The sequence below is a fragment of the Sebastes fasciatus genome, chromosome 14 (genome assembly GCF_043250625.1).
Source record: "Sebastes fasciatus isolate fSebFas1 chromosome 14, fSebFas1.pri, whole genome shotgun sequence".
NCBI lineage: Eukaryota > Metazoa > Chordata > Actinopteri > Perciformes > Sebastidae > Sebastes > Sebastes fasciatus.
In genome coordinates, this window is record NC_133808.1 from 2,775,888 (window position 1) to 2,796,267 (window position 20,380).

The following is a 20,380-nucleotide window of genomic DNA, read 5'->3' on the forward strand; positions in this document are numbered from 1 at the left end:
GTGTTTGGAAGAAAAGCAGCTAGATTTGATGAAGCAGGTGTTTTAAAAGGCCCGTATTGGCATTTCTGGGAGGTTGTTGACAGCGTTTGGGTGTACAAGCTGCTTCTGTTAGTAGAGAGGAATTAGTTGTGGCTTATTATTATTGGTGCAATGAAGACAAATGCATATTGTTTTACTGACTGAACTAGAATAAACCCATTGGCTTTTATTGCAGTTCTTTTTTTGTTATGATATTCGGGTATGTCGACCAAAGATTTAAGATCAACCTCTGTGTGTATTGCAGTTTCTATTGTGTGCTTCTCATTGAGAAGAGTATGGTTATACCCTTAGACGTGTTTAGGATCCCTTGTGTAACTCCACAGGTAGAGTACAGCAGAAACACTGACAGTGTATGTGGTTCAAAACTGTGACAATGCAAGCTTATGTTATATTAGCTTATGTTAAATTGTGCTTCCTCAGACCCTCAAAAAAACAGTCATATGACACTTTGTTGGGACTAATTTATCTTTATATTTCACAGTATACAGTGATGGGTACATTCAGTAAGGAAGGCTTTGTCTGTGACTTCTGTCATTTGTCGTGAGTTCGGGTCATGTTGTCGTGATCAGACGTGCATTCTAGATGTTGTTTGTAAAGTCCTCACTGACCTCACTGTTAATCCCCAACGCCATCTTAAACCTGCAGTAGGCAGAATATTTTTGGCATCATTGGGCAATAATTCCATAATAACCTTTCAGCATATTGTAATTCAAGTGTTCTGAGAGAAAACTAGACTTCTGCACCTCCTCATGGCTCTGTTTTCAGGCTTTAAAAAATCTAGGTTGTGACGGGAGACTTTGACCAATCACAGGTCATTTCAGAGAAAGAGCGTTCTTATTGGCTGTTCAGTCAACGAAGGCAGCTGTCAATCACTCGCAAACTCCGATCAAACGGTCAAACTAGGCAGCGCTGATCAAATATGAATCAATATTCTGTTGCTGTGATGCCTATTTCTGAAATGTTCTCAGAAACATCTTGTAGTGTACTGTTTAGCTGTAAAATGAGAACGTTTACAGCTAAACAGTAAACTAGAAGATGTTTCTGAAAACATTTTATGTGAGAAATAGGCATCACAGCAACAGAATAATGATTAATATTTCATCAGCTCTGCCTAGTTTGACCGTTTGATCGGAGTTCGCGAATGATTGACAGCTGCTCAGAAACGGCAAGGCTCCAGGTCGGCTCTGATTGGTTGTTTTCCTCTGGTCTGTGAAATCTTGCAGATGTCATTATGAGCACCGGAGGACACAGAGGGACATGATGTTTTTTTCCAGATTACTCAATTCTACACACTGTAGCTTTAATTTAACCAATCTCACACTATTTTCAGAGACTATAAACCATCCATCCACTGACAGGTGACTGACAACTTGGAGCGAATCCTTCCTGCTCCAGAGTTCATCACGATTTCTCAGACATCTGACACACAAAATTTTTACATTGGAAGTATTGCAAATGACAGCGAAAAAGTGCCCTTGTGAAGACTGTGACTCATTTAGATTTATGTTGACATCGCCTTTGCTGAATTAAAACAAAATGTCAAATTATACAGCATAGCTGCAGGGTCTCTGCCAACGACAGCGTTCAGGTTTGTCACAGTATTTAGGTTTCTCTTTTGTCTCCATTCCAGTGAGCTAAACTTTCCAATAAAAGCCTCTATTTTCTGTCACTCTCTTTTTTTTCTGAAGCCCAGACGGGTGTCACCAGTCTCGACAAGGCTGACAAGACAAGTGTCAACACAGGTGACGAAAGTTTCTCTTGCCACATTTTCTTGTCATTCAAACTCTTAAAATATAAGTCACTTTTGTTACTTTTCTATGTCAAATGTTGCCATTCTGACACTTTATAAAATGCTTGGTAAAAACTTTGACAAAGGTGTTGAGGTTGATTTCTTTTCAGTCTGTCTACAGCCACAGTAGAGACTGTGTGAGACTGTACATTGAGCTGAATGATCGCATCATAACATAGCACTAAAAACAAAGGGCAACTGAGGCTGATGGGAATGCCATTTGTTTTGCAGGTATTTGGTCATAAACCAAAGTATTGGATATTGAAATTTTAGCCAGATGATGGAGCTAGATAAGGAGTCAAGGGGTCAATCATGGACATCTGCACTTGCGATTTTTAGGTTGTGGTTGGCTCAGTTTTAAAGCTAGCATCATAAGGAATCCATTGGTACCAACCATGTCATACTATAGTTTGTGGCCAAACTTGTGCTAAATTTTGTCGAGGAAAAACTGGCATGGCCATTTTCAAAGGGGTCCCTTGACTTCTGACCTCCAGATATAAGTGAATGTAAATGGGTTCTATGGGTACCCACGAGTCTCCCCTTTACAGACATGCTCACTTTATGATAATCACATGCAGTTTTGGGCAAGTCATAGTCAAGTCAGCACACTGACACACTGACAGCTGTTGTTGCCTGTTGGGCTGCAGTTTGACATGTTATGATTTGAGCATATTTTTTTATGCTAAATGCAGTACCTGTGAGGGTTTCTGGACAATATTTGTCATTGTTGTTAATTGATTTCCAGTAACAAATATATACATACATTTGCATAAAGCAGCATATCTGCCCACTCCCATGTTGATAAAGAGTATTAAATACTTGACAAATCTCCCTTTAAGGTACATTTTGAATAGATAATTGACATTTTGCGATGAATTTGTGATTAATCGATTGACAGTTCTAATTTTTATATGTATCTAATTGATTATTTCTTCTATTTCTACTCTCCTGCTGTTTCTCTTTAATATCTTTGTACATATCTTCTCTATAGACGGCAAAAGAAGAAGCACGCCAAGAATTTCATCGTACAGTACAACATTTTGAATCCTTGTATGAAATACATTGGTAGCATTCGATGTATGTTGTGTGCAAATGGTTGATGGACAAGAAAATGCTCCTAATACAATCTTGCCCCGAGTGCTGATGGTATATCATATTGCATGGTATGGCATCATGTGTGAGCCACATCTGCCTCCATTACAGCAGATAAACTCTGGATGCATCCCATTTCACACTGCCGCGGACGACTTTCAGAGAACACTTATTATGTTGTCAGTGGTTTCCTTTTAGAGGCGAGTGTGGCCGGGTTGAGTTGTCCCATCTATGCTCAAATCAGCTTTCTTCACTTGCTACCGTGGACAGGCCCGTCTGAGTGGATACTTATTATGCTGTCAGTGTTTTCTTTAGAGAATGGCTCCACTGGGTTGAGTCTTTTCAGATGAGCCCCCACTCTTAAACATAGGGTGCCAGTGTTTACATAATGTGTGGCAGCATCAGGTGTCCTTTCAAGCCTGGCATTAATATAGCCCACTGTTGTGCAGTGCTTATATCAGTGCATTGGATCACTGACTATGAGCACATAGGCTACTGTGCACTGCTGGATGTCTGTGAGTTAAGGACACAGTTACCACATAACTGCATCCCATTTCTTTGTCACTATTAGCAAGTGTCTCCCTGTTTTCTCTCTTTTGTTTTCACTCTCTATAGTCTATACATCTCTTACCTGGAGGATGGCTTCGCAGGTTCTGCTTTGATCGGGGGAAAAAAAACGATTCTTTATCTCCTGTCCAGTCCTCATAATCAGGTACTTATTATCCAGACAGTGTGTCTGGATAATAAGTAGATGAGATGGTGTCAAAGGGATGAAGAAAAGAGACTCACAACTCAGTTTGCATCCGCCTAATTAAAACTGTTTTCCCGTAGAGCGTTGTTTTTGTTTTTCACTGATATTGTGTCATTTTTTGTTTTCAAGGCAATGCCTGTCGATGATGTCTTTGCTACTTGTTTAAACTGCGATATGTGTTACTACCCCTACGCTGACAGCTGTTTATTAAAACTTGGGGGAAGATGTGACTCGATAATTAAAAGCTTTCTTCAGGGTCTGCAAATAATTTTGCTCTAAAATCCACTGTTTTAAAATTATACATATACTCTTACAAAATTATAAAACAAATAATGGTATTTATTTGAAAAAAAAAAACATGTATGTAGTATATGGTGGATAAATGATAATGTATTGGTATTAGATGAAATCTTTAAAGGTGCAGTGTGTAGGATCTGGCAGCATCTAGCGGTGAAGTTGCAGATTGCAACCAACTGAAACTTCTCCCGTGTGCAAAGTGTGCAGGAGAACTACGGTGGCTAATGCAAAAATGTGAAAACGCGAATGGCCCTATCTAGAGCCAGTGTTTGGTTTGTCCATTCTGGGCTACTGTAGAAACATGGCAACCGGCTCCGTGAAGAGGACCCGCTCCCGATGTAGATATAAACGACTCCTTCTAAGCTAACGAAAAGGATCTGGTTTTGAGAAAGTCTATGTTGGTGCTAAGACCCACTTGCGATTATGCTCACAATAGGTGAAGATTTCTCTGCCACCTTCAGCTTCACCACTCAAACTGATACAACAATACATCAAGGAGATATTCAACATAAAAACAAGGAAATGGCAATATGTATTTACTTTCATTCAACATCACATAATGAGCCTGAGCCAGCCAGCTATTGGTAATGGGACTGTTGGGAACACTTGGCCACATCAAAGACCTGCTCCAGTTTGTTGGAGGAAGTTCACACTTAAGTTTATATTCTTATGGAAGACTTTAAAGACTGTGTGTCATTTATAGTGTGCTGCAAACCTGACACCAACAGCTACAGTATATTCGTCTACAGAGGAAATGTCATGTGGAAGCTGAAGCCTAAAACAAGAGTTATCAAAAGAACTTGAACCAGATAAGGTTCCAATGAAACAGGAGCTGTTTATGAGTAGCCATAATGGTGACGAAATTTATCATGAAATTGTTCAGCTTTCTTGATTCTATCAGGTTTTAGAGGAAGGCTCTTTCCCAGGAAGCATATTGTTATTTTCGGAACCAACAGTGACGTAAAACATTAGCAAACATGTTAGTCTCACTTCTCCCAACTGGAAAATCTACTGTTGGTTTATGTCTCCCCACCTAAGTATTAAACCAACTGCTGAATGCGACAAGTTGATGCATGTTCTCTGCAGTTGTGGAAAGTCATTCTTGAAAAGGTTGCCTGGAAATCACCAAGTGAAATAGAAGAAGGTGAGGCAGACTGAGGCTCCACAACGAAGCAAATGACAATATTCACTCACATGGAGTGCATTGAACTTTGCAGATTTGGGATGAAAAAGCTCTATAAGGATGGTTTGTATTATATGTTACATTGTCTACCTTGGTCTTCGTGGCTTGCATATGAGGTTTTATAACAACCTTTGATTTGATGGAATTCGATTTACCCTATATATTCATTTAAAGGTGCCAAAAACATATTTTCTCAATCAGCTTCTTAAAGGTTATATTGATAAGGCATCACTCACCTAATGTTGACCCATAGCTACATGTTGCCAAATGACTTTTACTCTATCGCGAAAGATTCATCACTTGACATGACTGTCTGTATGAGTCATTCCACTGGACCATAACATAATGCAGGTTGTGCAACAAACTGGCAACCATTTGTTTTGAGGTGAATGCAATGGAAGGGGGGAGGGAAAATATGACATCTATTGTCTGAATGTTATCAATATTATCAATTGTACCTTTAAATCAGTCAGACTGTACATAAGACATGGACATACCGCTATGTGGCATCACCCATTGGTTTGTGGACTACCGTTCTAAAGCCTTGAGTTTGGCATTTTGGCCGTTGCCATGTTTGTTTTTTGCAGCCAGAAGTGACATGAGAGGTTGGAGCTAAGTACAACTAGACATTTTTAGGCAACCAAAAAGGTCATGATTAACTTTCATTAACTGAAAACACACTTTGAAAGGGTTAAAGTTGTAAGACGAAAACACGGACAACTCCCAGACTGGACAACGCGTGGTAGCGGCGTGTCAATCACAAGGTAGCCCCGCCCTGAAGCCTCCCCTGCTTTATGATATACAGTATTTGACTCTAAATGGGACCATCATTTACTAAATGAACATCATGCTGTATTGAAAAAGACTTGAAGACCATAAACTCATGTTTACAATCTTTACTGAGGTAATAAATCAAGTGAGCGGTAGACTCATTTTCTCATCGACTTCTATACAATCAGACTTCTTTTTAGCAGCCAGAGGAGTCGCCCCCTGCTGGATGTTAGAAAGAATGCAAGTTTAAGGCACTTCTGCATTGGCTTCACTTCTCAAGAAGTTGCCCACTGGTTACAGTACATGATCAGACACATTTTTATGCCAAAGTTGCAACAGTTTTGGTTGTTTAACATGAGAGTTTCTGTATTTTTGCCTTTGTCCACACACTTCTCACAGGTTTGAAGTGGGTGTTCAAGTGGAACAAGTTGATGTCATGTACTTCAATCAGAACTAGCAATATTTGAATCTTGTGACATTTAGGGGGTTGTTTGCTTATGTCACGCAATGTCAGCAGAATGTGAAGAACAAGAAAACCTCCTACAACTTGTTCACACATTACACAGTGCATTACTTTTTGTAGGTTTAGCTACGAACAGTGTATGAGACCAGCCTGCCACAATTTAGCTGTCTAAAGTTGGAATTACAACTTGGAGGCTTTGTGAGATATTTTCCTGACTTGGTTGCTTAATGGTCTGATTGATATGACATGTTTGTTACAGATTTAATGAATAACAGCTGGATGTGTTTTATTGAACTTTATCTTTGATTTTTGCTGATTTATTCATGAATATTCAATGTTACGGAACAATACTAAAGATTTTAAATCAGGATTTTAGGGGCTAATATATATATTTTTTTATTTATTTTTTAATTTTGCGGCAATATCCTTTAAAAATGTATTGTAGGGGGGCATAATCTTTAACACATTGTTGAGTTTCACAGACACAAAATATGTTGGAATTGTATTATTCTATTACAATACAAGATACGTGTATCACTACACTCTTTGTCTTCTTCCTCCAGGTACAGAGCGTTAGAAATGTTTCATCAGTGTGGGTTTGTTATGTTTGTGGTTTATGTAGCTGGAGGAAGAAGACAAAAACAGTAGTGATACACACCTGTGTGGCCTATTGTCTGCTTCAACAACATGCAAAGCAGAATGACAGACTTCATACATTTTTTTTATTTTTTTTTATTTTACAAAATGTAAGTACAATAACAATATGTACATACAAAACTGCTCATGCCAGCGGTACATTAAAAAAGGCAAAATAAATAAATAAACAAATAAATAAATAAATAAATAAAATACAATAAACAATAGAAAGACATACATCTATATAGAGAAAAATACAAAATCAAATAGATTATCATCTGTCCATAAGAAATGTATCAAACACATTTAGAACAGTTAATTCTAAATGCCTTTGTATTCTTAATGTTTTTGATTGTGGTTCTTAATAAAAAAAAATTCAAAATGAATTAAAATAGAATTAACTGTACAAAGAACATAATTTATTTTTCTTTCTCATTACCTTCAAAACACATAATAATGTCTTTTCCTGAAATTGAATTGTTTGCCCATGCAGCTTTCCTTCTTAAATGATGTTGAGCATCCACCCAAAATATTCTGGTACATTGATAAAACAAATGACATATTTTTTTCTTCTTCTTCTAATTCACAGAAAGTACAAGAATATTCAATATCAATTCTAAATCTCTCCAATGTCTTTTTGGCTGGATTATATGCGATGCAAAATTAAAATAGGAAACTTCTTTAACTTTATTACTAAGACTTTATAAATTTGTCCCCAAACTTTCTGCCAGTTAAGTCCTCCATGAAGCCACTCAGTTCTGTGGCACACTCTGCTTTCAGCTGTCAGTCATCCGGTCTACAAGCCCCGCCCCCTACGGAAACGCAGGAGGTCGTCTGACACGTGATGAACTCAGTATGGCGGAGCTGCTGGCTCAATGATCGTTACAGCACCGACGGGTCCTAAAACCTGCCTAAAACCCTGCCCTGTGGATGCTCCTGCAGACTGGGAGAAAAGCAGCCAGTTGCGCCCAAGGGTGCTCAATTCAGGTAGTGTTTCTTCTCTTTCTCAGTAAAACACAAGTAACGTTACTCAGTCCTCTCTGTTGCTCCACGGTTAGAGACAACTAGGACTCAGAAAGTTTAGTAGGATCAGACTCGGCTTCTTCTCCTCCTCGCAGTCAAACTGCTGTTCTTCTGCTCCACCTGACTTCTCTCTGTTTTCAGTCCTGTTTTACAGTCAGCAGGAGGGAAAGTGAAAGTGTTGCGCAACACACGCATAGTTGTGTTCAGTGTTATCAATGTGGACTTAAAAACTGTGGACTGTGCGTGTTGTGCAACACACTCCGCCACCTTTAGCTGCTCGCTTTACCTACTGTTAATGTCTCTGTTCAGCCGGCTGTACCGCTTCAAACTCCTCTAAACAGGCTGCCATGTCGGGAAAGTGACTTCTATGAAAATCCTGTTATTGTTTTCAAACTTTTCATTTAGTTTTTATGAGTTGTGCTGCAGCAGCACGGCGCCGTAACGATGTCACACTGTGTTTCCTTCCAAGTGTGAAGTTAGTGTAAAGATGTAGCTGGTGTAAAGATGTAGCTGGTGTAGTGTAAAGATGTAGCTGGTGTAAAGATGTAGCTGGTGTAGTGTAAATATGTAGCTGGTGTGAAGATGTAGCTGGTGTAAAGATGTAGCTGTTGTAGTGTAAAGATGTAGCTGGTGTAGTGTAAAGATGTAGCTGGTGTAGTGTAAAGATGTAGCTGGTGTAAAGATGTAGCTGTTGTAGTGTAAAGATGTAGCTGGTGTAAAGATGTAGCTGGTGTAAAGATGTAGCTGTTGTAGTGTAAAGATGTAGCTGATGTAAAGATATAGCTGGTGTAGTGTAAAGATGTAGCTGGTGTAGTGTAAAGATGTAGCTGGTGTAAAGATGTAGCTGGTGTAGTGTAAAGATGTAGCTGGTGTAAAGATGTAGCTTGTGTAGTGTAAAGATGTAGCTGGGGTAGTGTAAAGATGTAGCTGGTGTAGTGTAAAGATGTAGCTGGTGTAAAGATGTAGCTGGTGTAGTGTAAAGAGGTAGCTGGTGTAGTGTAAAGATGTAACTGGTGTAGCGTAAAGATGTAGCTGGTGTAGCGTAAAGATGTAGCTGGTGTAGCGTAAAGATGTAACTGGTGTAGCGTAAAGATGTAGCTGGTGTAGCGTAAAGATGTAGCTGGTGTAGTGTAAAGAGGTAGCTGGTGTAGTGTAAAGATGTAACTGGTGTAGCGTAAAGATGTAGCTGGTGTAGCGTAAAGATGTAGCTGGTGTAGTGTAAAGATGTAACTGGTGTAGCGTAAAGATGTAGCTGGTGTAGTGTAAAGATGTAACTGGTGTAGCGTAAAGATGTAGCTAGTGTAGTGTAAAGATGTAACTGGTGTAGCGTAAAGATGTAGCTAGTGTAGTGTAAAGATGTAACTTGTGTAGCGTAAAGATGTAGCTAGTGTAGTGTAAAGATGTAGCTGGTGTAGTGTAAAGATGTAGCTGGTGTAAAGATGTAGCTGATGTAGTGTAAAGATGTGCCTGGTGTAAAGATGTAGCTGGTGTAGTGTAAAGATGTAGCTGGTGTAAAGATGTAGCTGTTGTAGTGTAAAGATGTAGCTGGTGTAAAGATGTATTTGTTGTAGTGTAAAGATGTAGCTGGTGTAAAGATGTAGCTGGTGTAGTGTAAAGATGTAGCTGGTGTAAAGATGTAGCTGGTGTAGTGTAAAGATGTAGCTGGTGTAAAGATGTAGCTGTTGTAGTGTAAAGATGTAGCTGGTGTAAAGATGTATTTGTTGTAGTGTAAAGATGTAGCTGGTGTAAAGATGTAGCTGGTGTAGTGTAAAGATGTAGCTGGTGTAAAGATGTAGCTGGTGTAGTGTAAAGATGTAGCTGGTGTAAAGATGTAGCTGTTGTAGTGTAAAGATGTAGCTGGTGTAAAGATGTAGCTGGTGTAGTGTAAAGATGTAGCTGGTGTAGCGTAAAGATGTAACTGGTGTAGCGTAAAGATGTAGCTGGTGTAGTGTAAAGATGTAACTGGTGTAGCGTAAAGATGTAGCTGGTGTAGTGTAAAGATGTAACTAGTGTAGCGTAAAGATGTAGCTGGTGTAGTGTAAAGATGTAGCTGGTGTAAAGATGTAGCTGGTGTAGTGTAAATATGTAGCTGTTGTAGTGTAAAGATGTAGCTGGTGTAGCGTAAAGATGTAGCTGGTGTAGTGTAAAGATGTAACTTGTGTAGCGTAAAGATGTAGCTGGTGTAGTGTAAAGATGTAACTGGTGTAGCGTAAAGATGTAGCTGGTGTAGTGTAAAGATGTAGCTAGTGTAGTGTAAAGATGTAGCTGGTGTAGTGTAAAGATGTAGCTGGTGTAAAGATGTAGCTGTTGTAGTGTAAAGATGTAGCTGGTGCAAAGATGTAGCTGGTGTAAAGATGTAGCTGGTGTAGTGTAAAGATGTAGCCTGGTGTAAAGATGTAGCTGGTGTAGTGTAAAGGTGTAGCTGGTGTCAAGATGTAGCTGTTGTAGTGTAAAGATGTAGCTGGTGTAAAGATGTAGCTGTTGTAGTGTAAAGATGTAGCTGGTGTAAAGATGTAGCTGGTGTAGTGTAAAGATGTAGATGATGTAGTGTAAAGATGTAGCTGGTGTAAAGATGTAGCTGGGGTAGTGTTAAGATGTAGCTGGTGTAAAGATGTAGCTGTTGTAGTGTAAAGATGTAGCTGGTGTAAAGCTGTAGCTGGTGTAAAGCTGTAGCTGGTGTAAAGATGTAGCTGGTGTAAAGATGTAGCTGATGTAGTGTAAAGATGTAGCTGGCATAAAGATGTAGCTGGTGTAGTGTAAAGATGTAACTTGTGTAGCGTAAAGATGTAGCTGGTGTAGTGTAAAGATGTAACTGGTGTAGCGTAAAGATGTAGCTGGTGTAGTGTAAAGATGTAACTGGTGTAGTGTAAAGATGTAGCTGGTGTAGTGTAAAGATGTAGCTAGTGTAGTGTAAAGATGTAGCTGGTGTAGTGTAAAGATGTAGCTGGTGCAAAGATGTAGCTGGTGTAAAGATGTAGCTGGTGTAGTGTAAAGATGTAGCCTGGTGTAAAGATGTAGCTGGTGTAGTGTAAAGGTGTAGCTGGTGTAGTGTAAAGATGTAGCTGGTGTCAAGATGTAGCTGTTGTAGTGTAAAGATGTAGCTGGTGTAAAGATGTAGCTGGTGTAGTGTAAAGATGTAGATGGTGTAGTGTAAAGATGTAGCTGGTGTCAAGATGTAGCTGTTGTAGTGTAAAGATGTAGCTGGTGTCAAGATGTAGCTGTTGTAGTGTAAAGATGTAGCTGGTGTAGTGTAAAGATGTAGATGGTGTAGTGTAAAGATGTAGCTGGTGTAGTGTAAAGATGTAGCTGGTGTAAAGATGTAGCTCGGGTAGTGTTAAGATGTAGCTGGTGTAAAGATGTAGCTGGTGTAAAGATGTAGCTGTTGTAGTGTAAAGATGTAGCTGGTGTAAAGATGTAGCTGTTGTAGTGTAAAGATGTACCTGGTGTAAAGATGTAGATGGTGTAAAGATGTAGCTGGTGTAAAGATGTAGCTGATGTAGTGTAAAGATGTAGCTGGCGTAAAGATGTAGCTGGTGTAGTGTAAAGATATAGCTGGTGTAGTGTAAAGATGTAGCTGGTGTAGTGTGACGATGTAGCTGGTGTAAAGATGTAGCCTGGTGTAAAGTTGTAGCTGGTGTAAAGTTGTAGCTGGTGTAAAGATGTAGCTGGTGTAAAGATGTAGCTGGTGTAGTGTAAAGATGTAGCTGGTGTAAAGATGTAGCTGGTGTAGTGTAAAGATGTAGCTGGTGTAGTGTGAAGATGTAGCTGGTGTAGTGTAAAGATGTAGCTGGTGTAGTGTGAAGATGTAGCTGGTGTAAAGATGTAGCCTGGTGCAAAGATGTAGCTGGTGCAAAGATGTAGCTGGTGTGAAGATGTAGCTGGTGTAGTGTAAAGATGTAGCTGGTGTAGTGTGAAGATGTAGCTGGTGTAAAGATGTAGCCTGGTGCAAAGATGTAGCTGGTGCAAAGATGTAGCTGGTGTAAAGATGTAGCTGGTGTAGTGTAAAGATGTAGCTGGTGTAGTGTGAAGATGTAGCTGGTGTAAAGATGTAGCCTGGTGCAAAGATGTAGCTGGTGCAAAGATGTAGCTGGTGTAAAGATGTAGCTGGTGTAGTGTAAAGATGTAGCTGTTGTAGTGTAAAGATGTAGCTGTTGTAGTGTAAAGATGTAGCTGGTGTAAAGATGTAGCTGGTGTAAAGATGTAGCTGGTGTAAAGATGTATTCTGGTGTAAAGCTGTAGCTGGTGTAAAGATGTAGCTGGTGTAAAGATGTAGGTGGTGTAGTGTAAAGATGTAGCTGGTGTAGTGTGAAGATGTAGCTGGTGTAGTGTGAAGATGTAGCTGTTGTAAAGATGTAGCCTGGTGTAAAGATGTAGCCTGGTGTAAAGATGTAGCTGGTGTAAAGATGTAGCCTGGTGTAAAGATGTAGCTGGTGTAGTGGGGAGTTTGGTCACCTCGTTCCAGTTGTGTTTACCAGTTAGGTAGCCTACGTCACACGTTAACAGGAACTGCTGCACTGGTACAGTAAAAAGTTGTCTCCTGTCTATAATGTTAGCTCTGCTCAACACTGTCCGTCAGATAACACAGCCCGTAGTATTGTGTGTGCGTGTGTGTGCGTGCGTGTGTGTGCGTGTGCGTGCGTGCGGAAAGCAGTGTCAGCTGAGGTTGAACCGCCGCTACCACAGCTTTGGGTGTAAACTTGTGTCTTCATGGAGTGTAAACACAAGAGAGCAGCAGCAGGATGACGCTGAAGTTAGTTTCCAGTTTGAAGCTTCCATTAAAGCAGCAGTAGGTAGAATTGGAGCAAAAAAAAGTTAGTTTTATAAAACGGTCACTATATCCTGACAGTAGTGCATGAGACAGGTAATCTGAGAAAAATCATGTCTCTCTGTGTCCTCCGGTGTCCTCTGATGCTTCTAACCAGACCGGAGGAAGACAACCAATCAGAGTCGAGCTAGAGCCCTGCCGTCCCTGAGCAGCTGTCAATCACTCACAAACTCTAATCAAACGGTCAAACTAGGCAGCGCTGATCAAATATGAATCAATATTCTCACTGTAATGACTCTCTCCTAGAATGTTTTCAGAATCATCTTGTAGTGTACTGTTTAGCTGTAAAATGAGAAAGTTTGTGACCCGGCAGCCATGTTGAGATCAGTTGAAGAAATACCAAGCACCGCCCACGAGCTGGAGCAAACTTTCTCATTTTACAGGTAAACAGTACACTACAAGATGTTTCTGAACACATTTTATGCGATAAATAGGCATTACAGTAACACAATATTGATTCATATTTGATCAGCGCTGCCTAGTTTGACCGTTTGATCGGAGTTTGTGAGTGATTGACAAATGTCTCCGTTAAATGAACAGCCAATAGGAACGCTCTCTCTCTGAAATGACCTGTGATGTTCTAAAGTCTGAAAACAGAGCCATGAGGAGGAGCAGAAGTGTAGTTTTCTCTCAGAACACTTGAATTACAATATGCTGAAAGGTTATTATGGAATTTATGCCCAATGATGCCAAAAACATTCTGCTTACTGCAGGTTTAAAGGGAGAGTTAATATTGAAATACAAATTCTCTGTTTTTTGCTCATTGTAGTGAAAATATGGTAGACATCCTAGTCTAAAACCTATTTTCAGATTTGTGAAACCTTTATTTTATTAATGAAAGCTAAAAAAATGTGATTTCACTGCACTTGCTCCATCCCAAAAACAAAAGGTCTAGCTTAAAAAAAACCTACATTTACACTTGTCAAACCTGGTCTTAATAAACAAGTAGATTCCAGTATCCTAACTGTTTAAAACATATTGTGAAACCTTTATACTATTCTATTAGATTTGACAAGTCTAAGTAAAGTAGTTTTTGATTTACACCTGGTCTGATGTGGGCTAGATGGAAATAAAGCAGTGAAATTGCCATTTTTCTGTTTTTCACAAATGGACTAAAGGTTTCACAAACCTGAAAGTGTGTTTTAACAGTTACTGGAGTCCACTTGTTAATCAAGTCCAGATTTGACAAATGTAAATGTAGGGTTTTGTGTCAGTAGGCAGTATATTTTTGCCATCATTGGGCAAAAATTCCATAATAACCTTTCAGCATATTGTAGTTCAAGTGTTCTGAGAGAAAACTAGACTTCTGCACCTCCTCATGGTTCTGTTTTCAGGCTTTATAAAAAATCGAGCCCGTGACAGGAGACTTTGACCAATCACAGGTCATTTCAGAGAGAGAGCGTTCCTATTGGCTGTGCTCCGGTCATGTGACCGGAACTTGGTGTTCCTTCACCAGATTTGACAATGCCGGCGGCGTCACAAACTTTCTCATTTTACAGCTAAACAGTGCACTACAAGATGATTCTGAAAACTTTTAAGTCGAGAAATAGACATTATAGTAACATGATATTGATTCATATTTGATCAGCGCTGCCTAGTTTGACCGTTTGGTCGGAATTCGCGAGTGATTGGCAGCCGGCTCTCATAGACGGCAGCTGGACAGCAGACCTCAGATCAGCTCTTACTGCTTGTTTTCCTCCGGTCTGTGAAATCTTGCATATGCCGTTAGGAGCACCGGAGGACACAGAGGCACATGATTTTTTTCAGATTACCTGTTTCATGTACTACTGTCACGATATAGACCGTTTTATAAAACTAACTTTTCTTTAATCATATTTGCTCCAGTCTCGCCTACTTCAGCTTTAGGCTAGACCTTGTCGATTGTTGTCTGGCTGAAGAAAACACAGTGAAATTGTATTATTTTTTGCTTTAAAGTAAACATTTCACAAATCTGAGTGTGGTTTAAACAGTGTTTAGGCTTTCATTTGGATGTCTAATACCGTTTCACAATAATAAGTAGTAAAAAAGAAACCTGAGAATCGGTCACTCAATATTGTCATTTCAGTTTCTCTTAGCTTTCCCGTTAACATTTGCAAACCGGAAGCTAACTCGGGCGTCGTAGCAGCAGGGCTGTGTGTGTGCCTCTGCTCTGCTAAGACTCCTTTAAGCTTCCACTAGTGGAAACTATTCCCTCAGCATTACAAGCTCTGGAGGACTGCCGTTGCACGCTCGTAAACTCCAGGCCCCACAGGAACAAGGTCACTGCAACCCTCTAAAAACATTTTGGCTCGGAGTGCGTGCTCCTCTTAGAGGATGACTGCTGAGGACAGAGTCCTGATTAGAGCAGGAAGTAAATCAGGATCTTCTTTGTCGACATAGTGTCTGATATTCCTGTTTCTTTTCAGCTGAGCATCTCTTTGCACAAATAGCGGTCTGTGACTTGCTGAAGACACTTTAGCCATTGAACTGCTGATGATAGAGTTAGTGAGTGAGAAGGGAGGGATTCAGTGTGGCTAGTCGCTAGGAGTGGGAAAAAAAATCTATTCACCTATATTTTAAATATGATAACAAATATATTTTAATGCCAGAATCGATATATTTGTTTCATTTGAGTCTACGTGGAGGTAGAAGGAAGTTACCGCTTTTATTGTTGTAGTCTGAGTAATGTGACGTCATATCCGTTCCGTATCCGTCAACCAAAACAAACCGCAGCCGAGCTGCAACGAGTAAGTACAAAACGTTGTAGGGTCAGCGTGGATACGACCTGCACCCTCACATGTTAAATCCAGCGTTGTAAACACTACACATCCAGTAAAGGATGGAAACACTTTGGGTTTCACACATTGACAGGAAAAGCAGAGCTAGACAGAGCAGAGCTAAAGCTGCATGCTAACTCTGCCACGGACAGGAAACATTATCGTATTGTGGTAACGTGCGGTCAAGCCAGCCGCCACTGGCATCTCCGTGGTCAAATCAGCCGACCCATATACTGACATTTATGGTAAACGGAGCTGACCATGGATGTATAAAGAGAACGGAGCTGACGGGGAAAGCTAGCGATGGATTTGGCAAAGTTAGCGGAAGTACACACGCGTGACTACGTCCTGTTTTCAAAATAAGGTGAGCTGTATGTACAAAATACATCTATGGAAATAAGACTGATTAGATTATATTCACCAGAGGTATAAAACATTACATGTCCCTTTTATATATTAAAAAGCAAATACCACTAATTTGTGAGGGAAATGTCTTTATTCTTTGATTTTTAGGTTGCTGGAAAAAAAATTAATAAATAATGCTTGACTGATATATACTGTGCCTTCAGTAAGTATTCAGACCCCTTCACTTTTTTCACATTTTGTTATGTTGCAGCCATATGCTAAAATCGATAAAATTACTTTTTTTCCTCATCAATCTAAAACTGGAAAAACTGAAATATCACATTTACTTAAGTATTCAGACCCTTTACTCAGTACTTAGTTGAAGCACCTTTGGCAGCGATTACAGTATCGAGTCTTCTTGGGTATGACGCGACAAGCTTTGCAGACCTGGATTTGGGGAGTTTCTGCCATTCTTTTCTGCAGATCCTCTCAAGCTCTGTCAGGTTTGAAGGGGACTGTCTCTGGACAGACATTTTCAGGTCTTTCCAGAGATGTTCGATTGGGTTCAAGTCAGGGCTCTGGCTGGGCCACTCAAGGACATTCACAGAGTTGTCCCTAAGCCACTCCTGCATTGTCTTGGCTGTGTGCTTAAGGTCATTGTCCTGTTGGAAGATGAACCTTCGGCCCAGTCTGAGGTCCTGAGCGCTCTGGACCAGGTTTTCATTAAGAATATCTCTGTACTTTGCTCCGTTCAGTTTTACCTCAACCATGACCAGTCGCCCAGTCCCTGCTGCTGAAAAACACCCCCAAAGCATGATGCTGCCACCACCATGCTTCACCGTTGGGATGGTATTGGGCAGGTGATGAGCGGTTCCTGGTTTCCTCCAGACATAACGCTTAGAATTGAGGCCAAACAGTTAAATCTTGGTTTCATCAGACCACACAATCTTGTTTCTCAAAGTCTGAGTGTCCTTTAGGTGCTTTTTTGCAAACTCCAAACGGGCTTTCACTGAGGACAGGCTTCTGTCTAGCCACTCTGCCATAAAGCCCAGATCAGTGGAGTGTTGCAGTGATGGTAGTCCTAGTGGAAGTTTCTCCCATCTTCACACAGGATCTCTGGAGCTCAGCCAGAGTGACCGTCGGGTTCTTGGTCACCTCTCTTACCAAGGCCCTTCTCCCCCCTATTGCTCAGTTTGGCCGGGCGGCCAGCTCTAGTGAGAGTCCTGGTTGTTCCAAACTTCATCCATTTAAGAGTTATGGAGGCCACTTTGCTCTTGGGGACCTTCAATGCAGCAGAAATTGTTTTGTAGCCTTCCCCAGATCTGTGCCTCAACACAATCCTGTCTCTGAGCTCTGCAGGCAGTTCCTTCGATCTCATGGTTTGGTTTTTGCTCTGATATGCACTGTCAGCTGTAACAAAATGTGAAAAAAGTGAAGAGGTCTAAATACTTTCTGAAGGCACTGTATGACTTCAAGACATCTCTGACATACATGCATCAAACATTTTAATGTATTAACTTAGATATTTTTCAAATTAAAAGTCCCTAGAAATGTATGATTCAACTTTTCCCATGGTCTAGTGTTAAAAAAAGAATCGCAATAAATCATAATATCTTATCGCAGTACTCATAGAATCGGCACCCACCTATTGTGATAGTATCGGTGTATCGTTCCAGCACTACTAGTCATACAAGTTGAAATGTATTTGCCTCTCTCTGGTTAGGTCTGTCTGTCTATCTATAGCCTCAAGGGACGACGGTCCTTTCTCCGTCAGCGCTTCAACAGAGTGTACTGCAATGCAGCCACTAGAAGTCTCGCATCTTGAATAACCAGGGGGACTGAAACTATTTCTTAGTTTTGATCAGAGTCCCTCTGAGTCCTACACAAAGAGGAAGTGTTCACAGGACTATGTTGTGTGTGATGTTCATTCCAGGAGTTGTTTTGTTATGAACATGTTGTAAATACTTTTCTGTTTTCTGACTAGTGATGACGCTATGTATGGAATGTGCAACGTGTCTTATGGCAGCACTGCATTGTGGTCTTTAAAAGGCTACTGATGGTGGAGAGATAAATACCTCTCTTAAATGCTTCTTTTAACTCTCTCTTTCTTTTTGTTTGTTGAATATTTGTGCAAAATTGAGTGTAGAAAGAAGCTCTTCCACTTTGAATCTGAGGAGCTGACAGTGAACCCTGACATTTAAATTTCACATTTCAAACAGTTGGAAAAAAAATCTGACTAACACAAACTGCACACACCTTATTTGTGTGAAAATTGTTAAACAACAAAATGGATTTGGAGATCAAAGGTACACTGAGATATTTTTAATCAGTTGTTAATGCATTTCTGAGTTGTTTCTTCTTCCAAGAAAACCTCTTTGTGAATTAAACACCTGCAGTAAATTAGCAGCCTCACATTGGAAGTTTCTGTGTGTGTGCGCGCACATTTGGGAAGCTTAAGCGTCTACTAATTATATCCTGTGGGTTTTTGATGCACAAACATAATAGAAGACAGTAGATGGATGCCTGCAATGTCTGTCGCCAGTTTCACATAGCCAAGTAGAATGATTTTCAGAATATGTGTAATAATCAGATTCGTTTCAGTGTGAGGAGTCTACCTGTTATAGAAAATCATTTCCCTTCACTGCTTTGCAGCATTTAAGTGTATGTCACACACTAGTACCATCACCTCTTACCATCTCACTATGTCTCACCAATTAAAATTTTCTTCTGTCACACCTTGTTGTACTTTTACTTCTCCATCCTCCATCTCTCTTTGTGACAGAGATTCATTTTCCGTAAAATCCGTAACTTCTTTATATCATTTGGATGACATGGACATGGACCAATTTTGAAAAAGGGCTGCAAGATTATGGCCAAAATTATCAATATTGAGATCCCGATTATTTATCACGATCATAGATTTTAATTGCAATTTCACATTTAAATAAACAGAGCGCTGCTTTCACTTCCATGTTGTGCTACATTCTAACAAAAACTCTAAATGTTGTCCTTTTACTTTGTTATTGTCATCTATAGTGTGATCTATTTGCATAAAAACACACAATTCAACTCATTAGGAAATGAATGATTGTGTCTTTTTTTTAATATTTGCTTTGATTAAAAAAAGCTTGGCATCAGTAGTTCTAATTCTATATTTGAAGCTGCTTAGAGGTAGTGTTAGGGAGTTAAACAGGTCATATTTCTCTCTCTAATATCTATTTTATAATGCTGTGAAAACATCTGCTTCACACAACTGGATTTATTCAAGTTTCTCGGCAAAAACTACATTTTACAAGATTACATTTGAAAGCGTCGAGATAGCGTTATAATTTACCATCGCCCAATACTCATTTTACTGAGTAGAGCTTGGTCACTGTGATCACTCTGAGTGACATCATGGGAATAAATTACAATATAAAAAGTGACTGATTAAGTTAGTTGTTCTAGATGTTTTAAGGTTGTTCTTCTATGGCGTATTTTGGACTTGCAGTTGTTACAAATTGCAGCTTTATGTCGTCTTCACTCACGCTGAAGAACTTCCACACTGACGACATGCTGTGTGTGTCTGTGTGTAATTGTGCAGCCCTACTTTGACACTTTGTTAGCTGTGTTTCATCATTGAGGAAACTTTTTGAAGCCACCCTTCAAGTCGGCCACTTGTGAGTGTTTTGGCATACAAAAGAAATACAAACCGCAGCCGGCCGCAACGAGGAAGTACAAAACAACGGAGAGTGGTAAACACTACACATCCAGTAAAGGATGGAAACACTTTGGGTTTCACACATTGACAGGAGAAGCAGAGCTAGACATCACGGCTAAAGCTGCATGCTAACTCTGTCGCGGACAGGAAAGGTTATCGTATTGCGGTCAAGCCAGCCGCCAATATCGAATCGCAATACTTGTAGAATCGCAATACTTAAAAATCGCAATACATATCGAATTGGCACCCAAGTATCGTCATAGTATTGAATCTGGAGAAAGGTGAATCTTCCCAGCCCTGGTGCTCATACGGTCCATACATATAAGCCCCTTCCATATTGCTATTGGGCTAATAATTGGGATATTTCATTTCATTGGGATATTACTGGTCTACTTCTTCACTTATGAGATTAAGACTCTGCCTTTGGTAAAAAACATGATTAGTAACAGCTGGCTTTTTCTAATTCATTTTTCTGTAGTTTTGTAATCAAACAGATGCTTTTGGAATCTAACCCAGCCCATTAGACTTTCACATCACTACTTCACCAAAGTTTTGGAGCACTTAACTTGCCCCTATAAGTTTGCCTCTAGTAATCTCATTAATAAGTTCATTTAGCCCCGTTCTATTGTGCTTTGTCAGGGCCCAGACCTGGCTTTCCAACTTCCTCCCATCATTTAGCTGGCAGTGGGAAAGCTCGCTTGTTTGTGGAC

At 40.0% G+C, this 20,380-nt stretch overlaps 1 protein-coding gene across 2 annotated transcripts in view; it reads left to right on the forward strand.

The window, feature by feature from the left end:
* Nucleotides 1-7,844: 7,844 nt before the first annotated feature.
* Nucleotides 7,845-20,380, forward strand: part of hdac4 (histone deacetylase 4) — a 223,446-nt gene continuing 210,910 nt past the window's right edge. Inside the window, exon 1 of one of the 2 annotated variants that reach the window (XM_074658171.1) lies at nt 7,845-8,008. The gene's annotated coding sequence lies outside the window, so the exon portion shown is untranslated. The remainder of the gene's footprint in view (nt 8,009-20,380) is intronic. The other variant, XM_074658172.1, reaches the window with a different exon arrangement.